The sequence below is a fragment of the Macrotis lagotis genome, chromosome X (assembly GCF_037893015.1).
Source record: "Macrotis lagotis isolate mMagLag1 chromosome X, bilby.v1.9.chrom.fasta, whole genome shotgun sequence".
Taxonomy (NCBI): Eukaryota; Metazoa; Chordata; class Mammalia; order Peramelemorphia; family Peramelidae; genus Macrotis; species Macrotis lagotis.
The window spans coordinates 468,523,608-468,531,296 of record NC_133666.1 but is presented as its reverse complement, the minus strand read 5'-3'; the positions used below and the strand labels follow the sequence as shown (position 1 = coordinate 468,531,296).

At 34.3% G+C, this 7,689-nt stretch overlaps 1 long non-coding RNA gene across 1 annotated transcript; it reads left to right on the top strand.

Moving 5' to 3' along the window:
- Nucleotides 1-6,341: 6,341 nt before the first annotated feature.
- On the top strand, nt 6,342-7,102 carry LOC141501242 (uncharacterized). The gene is made up of 3 exons (XR_012472178.1): nt 6,342-6,429; nt 6,628-6,693; nt 7,021-7,102. It is a non-coding gene; the product is annotated as an uncharacterized LOC141501242 (long non-coding RNA).
- Nucleotides 7,103-7,689: the final 587 nt, after the last annotated feature.

The window sequence follows — 7,689 nt, the reverse complement described above, 5'->3', positions numbered from 1 at the left end:
GGGGTGAGAGAAGGGAGGGCAGAATGGGGGAGGAGCTAGTCAGAAGCAAAATATTTTTGAGGAAGGGCAGGGTAAAAAGAGGAAGGCAGGAATAGAATGGAGGAAAATAGGAATTGTAACTGAAAAAAATTGAAGCAAATTTCTCTGATAAAGGCTTCATTTATCAAATATAGATAATTGAATCAAATTTATAAAAAATAAAAGCCATTCCTTAATTGACAAGTAATCAAAAGTTACAAACAGTTTTCAGATGAGGTTATCAATGCTATCTATAACCATGTTAAAAATATTCCTACTCACTACAGATTAGAGAAATGTAAATTAAAACAATTCTGAGGTATGCCTAATACATATTAGATTGGCTAATAGGACAGCAAAGGAAAATGGAAAATATTGGGGGGATACATCCTACAGGAAAAATGAAACATCAGTACTCTGTTGGTGGAGTTGTGAACTGATTCAATCATTCTTTAGAGCAATTAGAAAATTAGAAACAATGCCCAAAGGGCTATAAAATCATGCCTACCATTGTTCTAGCAAAGCATATAATAGTTCTTTTATGGTGGCAAGGAATTGGAAATTGAGGGATAGCTATCAGTTGGGGAATGGCTATTCAAATTGTGTTATGTGATTATGATGGAATACTATTTGGTATAAGATGCTCTCAAAAAACCCTGGAAAGACTTACATGAGCTGATGCAAAATGAAACATGCCGCATACAAAGTAACAGCTATATTGTAGAATGATCAGCTATGAATGACTTAACTTTTCTCAGCAATACAATGATCCAAGACAACTCTGAAGAACTTATGATGAAGAATGCTATCCATCTCCAGGTAAAGAGCTGATGGTATTTGAATACAGATTTAAGTATATTTTTTAACTTTATTTTTCTTGAGGTTTATTTGGGGGATCTATATTTTCTTTCATAATAAGACTATTATGGAAAAGTTTTGCATGACTACACAATAATAACCTGTATCAAATTGCTTGTTTTCTCAATGAGAAGAGAAAGGGAGAATATTTGGTACTCAGTTTTGAAAACAAAATGTTAAATATTGTTTTTACATGTTTATCTGAAAGTTTTTGTTAATAACTATAGGAGAGACAACATGGTTTAGTCCAAAGGGATTTGGACTTGGACTAAGGTTTTAATCTCAGTTCTTTCATTTGTTAGCTTATAAAAATCACTTACCTTCTTAGACTCAATTTCTTCATTTGAAAAATGGGGCTGGTAATACTTGTACTACATTACCATCATTAACAGAGCTAATGAAGATTAAATAATAAGATCAGGTAAATAAATAATTTGTAAATCGTGGAATACTAAATAAATGTTAACCAATATTATTGTTGTTAATATGGCTTAAACCCATCATGTGTCATATGAGACAAGTGAAATAATGATTACCAGTTAACCAGCTAGATTTGCTAGACCTTTGGTGATTATAGAATGAGAATAGTAAGTATACATATTTCAAATGTGTATGACACCTTTATGAAAATTGATTATGCTAGATCATCAAAATCTCATAAATAAAGGCAGAAGGGAAAGAAACAAGTACTGAATAAGTGTCTATTATTCATTAAACATTGTACTGTGTTCTACAAATATTATCTCATATGATCTCCTACTAACCCTGTGGGGTATTATTATGATCCCCATTTTATAGTTGAGGAAATTGAGGCAAAGTTTACTTGACCAGGCTTATACAGCTAGTAAAATGGATTTGAACTAAGGTCTTCCTAATTTCAGACCCAGTGTTCTGTCCATAGTACCACCAAGCTAACTCCAAGAAAAGAAAAGCAGAAATATTAAACATTTTATTTTCTGATCACAATGAAACTTTCTAAAAAGGTCAATAAAGAAACTCTGAAGAAAAGATTTAAATTTAAAAAATGACCAGATAATTTGATCACAAAGAATTAATGGATCAGAAAATAAATCATAGAAATGTAGAAGCTTTCATTAAAGAAAATATCATCATTGAAAATTCATAACATTTCTAGGATATGTCCAAAGCAATCCTTGGGGGGGGTTTATATTTCTATTTTTTTTTTTTGTCAGGCAATGGAATTAAGTAGCCTGCCCAAGGTCACATAGCTAGAAAGTATTAAGTATCTGAGACTGGATTTGAACTCAGATATTCTTGACTCCAGGGCCAGTGTTCTATCCACTGTGCCAACTAGCTGCTCCAAAAATTTACATTTCTAAATATTTTCATTAACAAAAGAGAGAAAGAATAGATTAATTTGCAGCTACTTCCTACTTTATTGTCCTGTGGGGGCTCTTGTCCAAATATCCAATGCACTGGAGGGATATCTTTCTCTGGAACAATGGTATCACTGTGACAATGGTAACATAATAATAGCTTATATTTAATTAGAACTCTGATTATAAATTGCTCTTACATGCATTATCTTATTTGGTCCTCAGACAAACATTGTGCAAGAGTTGTATATTCATTCATTCATTCATTCTTATCAATATTTATTCTCATCAATACTTGATGTGAGTATAGCTCTACTAAACACTAGTCTTTAACTCACTCTTTCAATTTTTGCTCAAAAAGAAAAGCATTATTGGTTGATCCCACCAGTTTAAACCACAGTTTTAATCTGCTCATTCACAGTTTGTGGTCTTATATCTATATATTTAATCTATAAACAAAGTAGTATCTTTTTAGTGCAGATGAGTTAAGTGACTTTCCCAAGAGCCTAAATCCAGGTCCCTATTCATTCATTCATTCATTATTAGTTATGAATTCCATCATAACTCACTCTGGATAGTTCATGTTGAAACTATAGTACAGTAAGGAGTTGAGAAGCTCCTGTTCCAAAGGGCTACCTTAGCACAAGAAACCAGTCCAAGATGAGTAAAGAGAAGACTCACTAGTTAGAGAGGAAGGAGAAAGAAGGGGCAGTATGATGGATAGCAGTGAAATATATGCATAGTCTCAGAACCCCTTGACCTTATCTTAGTAAAAGACTTTAATTTCTTGCTAATTTGAGTATACAAATGATTCATCAGTGAAGTGATCATGTGACAATTTCTTCCTTCTCAACAAGTAAGTTTTGTCTTGGAACTCTGAGAGGTTACTTCTCCTTGATAGTGTTCGTTATTGTTGTTCTTGTTGTTTTCCTCTTTCATTCTCAAAGAAGACCAGTGACATCACAAGGGTGATCTCTTGACTTAGAAGTGAATTGGATTTAAGTGAAGCAGAGCTGCACAAAGTTGTCATTCTTACTCTCTCTTCCAAAGTCATCTAAATCCAGGAGTGTTTTTGGAATGGGAACCTTCTTAGTAACTTGCCATTCATGCTTCCTTCAATAAAAAGTAGGGGAATACTTAACAAGGTAAATTTTATTGAAATGAAGATAGTGATATGTTTGTGGGCACAAGAGAAACACAAGGAAAAGGAGGTGTAGTTTAGACAATAGTACATGTGAAAAAGACTTAAATATTTTTGTGAACTTGGTGGTTGATAAGTCTATAGTAGTACAAATTCACACACACACACACACACACAGACATACACATAATCTAAAACAGTAATAACAATACAATGTCTAGAGCAAGGTAAGCTGATAGTCCTCTAGATCACATGTAAAATAATGTGTTCAATTCTAAGTGCTGCATTTTAGCAAGGGCATTGAAAAGAGGAGAGTGAGCATAATGAAATCTGAGACCGTACCCTCCAGTGAGAAGTGAAAGGATATGGGGATGTTTAACTTGAAAAAGAGAAGACAAGGAAATATAAGATCTTTCTTATCCTTTCTGGTTGTGTAACTCTGATCAACTCATTAACCTCTCTCAGTCTCAGTTTCTTCATCTGTAAAATAAGAGTACATGCTAAAATACCTGTAAGATTAAACTAAAAATCTGTGATCCTTCACTCCTGTGAAGTATCTGAAGGTTGTCATGTTAAAGAATTAGGGTTTGTTTGTCTTCTTTTCCCCAAAGGACAGATATAGGAACAATAGGCAAATGCTGTCAAGGGTCAGATTTTGACTAGGAACATAAAGAAAATTTTCCTAACAATTAAAACTTGCAAAAGTGCAATGGATATTCTCAGGTATTGAGTTTCTCATCACTGGATGTCTTCATGTAGAAGTTGGATGACCAGTTCCCAGGGATTTTTCAAGGGGATTTTGTTTAGCTATGGGTCAGACTAATTAACATCAGAAGACTTCTCTAAGTGGGTGATTCTTTGATTCCATGCTCCCTTGAAAATTATATTTTACAGAGACTGGCTTCACTGTCACTTCTCTAGGTCAGTGTATCTAAGACAGAACCATAACTAGCATGAGATGACTTGAACTTTGTCCATGGATACAGAATTTTGATGCTTCTGAATTTAGAGGATGCAGAAAGCACTTGCAGAGACACAGCAGAGACACAACACAGCATTGCACCTAGATATCAAAGAGTATTTAAAACATGCAACTTCCAGAATATAGACCGGAGTGACTTCTCCTGTCCTTTCCTTAATTAAGAATGCACTCTGTGCTGTTTGATCCATGAATAATTTATGGTACTTGCCTCAGATGCAAAATATTCTAGTTAGATCCCTGTCCACCCCACTTGAACCGGCCATTTCATGATAATCATAAGCAGAATTCAGAACTTCTGTAGCAGTAGAACCTTCTCCAGTTCTCTTTTTAGTATTGGTTTCATTTTCTCTTCCTATTTCTTTCTCTTGGAAAAAGATTACCTTGTCAGTCCTTTAAGTTGAGATTGGATGGGTGGTTATGGGAGATGTTATACAAATAATTTTTGATTCAGTTAAAGCTAAGCTTGAAGAACCTTAGAGAGTCATTCAACTCTTGAGTATTGTGGTTCTGTTCCTCTTCTGAGTGTTATTCCTAATTTATTACATTGTTCCTTAAGTTGAAATACTCACTATCTTAAATATTGTTTTCAATGTGTACTTATCAAATAAAGAAGGTAGGTCATTTCTAACTCCTCGAGTTCTAAAATTGTACTAATCAAATTCAAAAGGTAAAAGGCAGCAAAGTATAATTGAAAGAGCCCTTGATGAAGAATCATAGAACCTGGGTTCCTTTTAGCTCTTTCATTTACTAGCTTGTGGCACCTTGAGTAATCAATACCTTAACTTCTCTTGACCTCAATTATATCAATGAAGAGGTAGATTTGGTGCTATTTCATTTTTTTGGTAGCTCTAAAGCTGAAAGTATGTACTTAGGAGAGGCAAAATTAAGTAGTGGGAAAAACATTGAGTGTGGAGTTCAAAGACATGGGTTCAAATTTTGGATATTCTTTTCTATATTCCATTGAATCCCAATTCAAAAATACTCTTGTGGTATAGATGGGAGCTGAAACTTCTGAAAGCTGTGCCAATGGATCTCAAGTTCATCTCAAGGTGAAAAAGCTTCAAGTAAAGTTTTAGTGTCAAACTATGTCTATTATTCAAGGAGAAAAACCAGATAACTAAAAGGAAGTCCTTTGTCAGAAAACCTGACCAACAGGTGATGGAATTTTCTTGGTCATCACAATTTACAGGGACTGTCTCCTCAAGCATGAAGAACTGTGATAATGCCTAAGTGATTGAAGGAGCTAGAAGAAGAAACCTGAATTTCATTTCTACCTCAGGCACTTAATATCCAACCTCATTTAACCTCTGTGTTCCTGTTTCCTCATCTCTAAAAATGGGGATAATAATAGTATCGATTTCATAGTAATATGGATTAATTAGTATCAATTCATAATAGTATCAACTCAATTTGTTGCTAAGATTAAATTAGATAATGTATTATCTTCTTGTTAGCATCAGTGAAGGGAATACCCATAAAGATAAAATCAGAGATTATTAAAATAAAGAAATGTCATCTTTCTACTAAGCTTCCCAAAATAAAATCTTCCCCAAGTTCAGAGTTTAATTGGATAGACTCTGGGCAATTTAATTACATTTTAACTGACCAGGGTCACAAAAAGTTGCTGAAATGAGTGATTATTAAAAAAAAAAAATCTTTGATAGACTTATAGTCATATCTTCTCTCTATGTGAAATCTATTGACTGTCTTTCTATAAAAATAAGCTTGGTTGAAGAAGCAGAATTCACAGATTCCAGGATCAAGTGGACAGCTCTAGGGTGACCAGTTAAAATTTTCTGCAGATATATTTACCTTGATGATTTAAAGCTTAAGTTTTATCTCTGCACTAATCTCTGAAGGAAATTATATCTGTGAAAGAAAAAAATACATTGAGCATCTTTTTTGTGGTCAGAGGTATAGGAGTATAATGTAAAGTTCTAAAGTCAGAAGTCCTATTGGCCATCCAAGATTTGACAGTTACTGGCTATGCTATCACAAACAAAGCACTTGATGACCTGAGTCTCAATTCACTTACCTTTGAAGAGCAATGTTGATTTTCCAGGGACCTGAGATTTAATCAGCATATATGAAAAGTATTTTTTAAAACTTAAAATTTACCAAAATATGAATTATTTTAATATAAAATATTCATACAACCTAGCCCCATGGTCAAGTAGTTTAAAATCTAAAAGGGGATGGAATTTGTTCTATATATTGTAGCTCATATTTATATAATTTTTCCATAACACAACCCTGAAGAAGTTAATGAAAATATTATCCCCATTCTACAGATGGATATATAACAACTGAAGGTTTATGAAGTGCTTTTCTGGCAACAACCCTGTGGGATAAGTAATGTAAGTATTATCACTCTAATTTTCAGATGAGGAAATCAGAGGTTAAGTGACTTCCCCCAAGTCCCAGAGCAATTAAGTATGAGAGCCAAGATTTCAAGCCAATTCTCTAGACTCCAAGTCACTAAGATTTTCCATTATATCAAGATGGCTTGTCCATGGTGTCTTGTATGTAATAGGGCTCAACAAATGTTTGTGGAATGAATATGGTAATTTTGGACAACCAGCAGGTAAATATGAAGTTACAAATAAAAAGTCACCTTGAAATCCTTGAATGGACATATTAGCTCCTTGATCTTGATGTCTCCCCTCCCTCCTCTTCCCTTCTAGGAAAGTAGCCAGCCAGACATATGGAAAAACTGAACACATGCTGAGATGTCATAAAAGATGCCACTAGAGAGAAATATCTGAGAAGCAATTCAACTGCTGTTGATTTAACAGGAACCAACTGTGTCTCTTATGAAGGAACCTAAATCATACCAGCATTGTGCTGGTTATGAAAGCAGGCCTCCAAGACCATGTCCTCTTACACAGATCAATAGCAGCATTTCAAGGGGAAGAGCTCAGAAAGTTGCACATTTCTTCTGTTCACTTCTTCCAACTTAAACTACAGTTTTCCAGAATAAAATAACAGTTGAATTCGACTTATTCTTAAGATATCTTTTCTTTTTACTTCCAATTCGGGAAGAAATGAGTATCTATAAATTGCATGTAATTATGCTTCATATTTGACTTGATAAAATAGGCAAGGGTAAAGGCAAAGGGTGGTCTATGTCAGTACTTTTTGTTTGTTAATAAAAGTATATAGCCCAATACACAAAATCCCACCAATAATGAACTGGCTTGTTTTCCAAGATTCTGGCCCCCATTAAAGGATTCTTTGTACCCTGGCAATGTCAAGGCTTAATGGCAGTAAAGAGAAGATAGTTAACACATGGGATGGGTCTGCCATGAGACTTTCAGAAATGACAGATTACCATGGGGGAGGTGTGGGGGGTG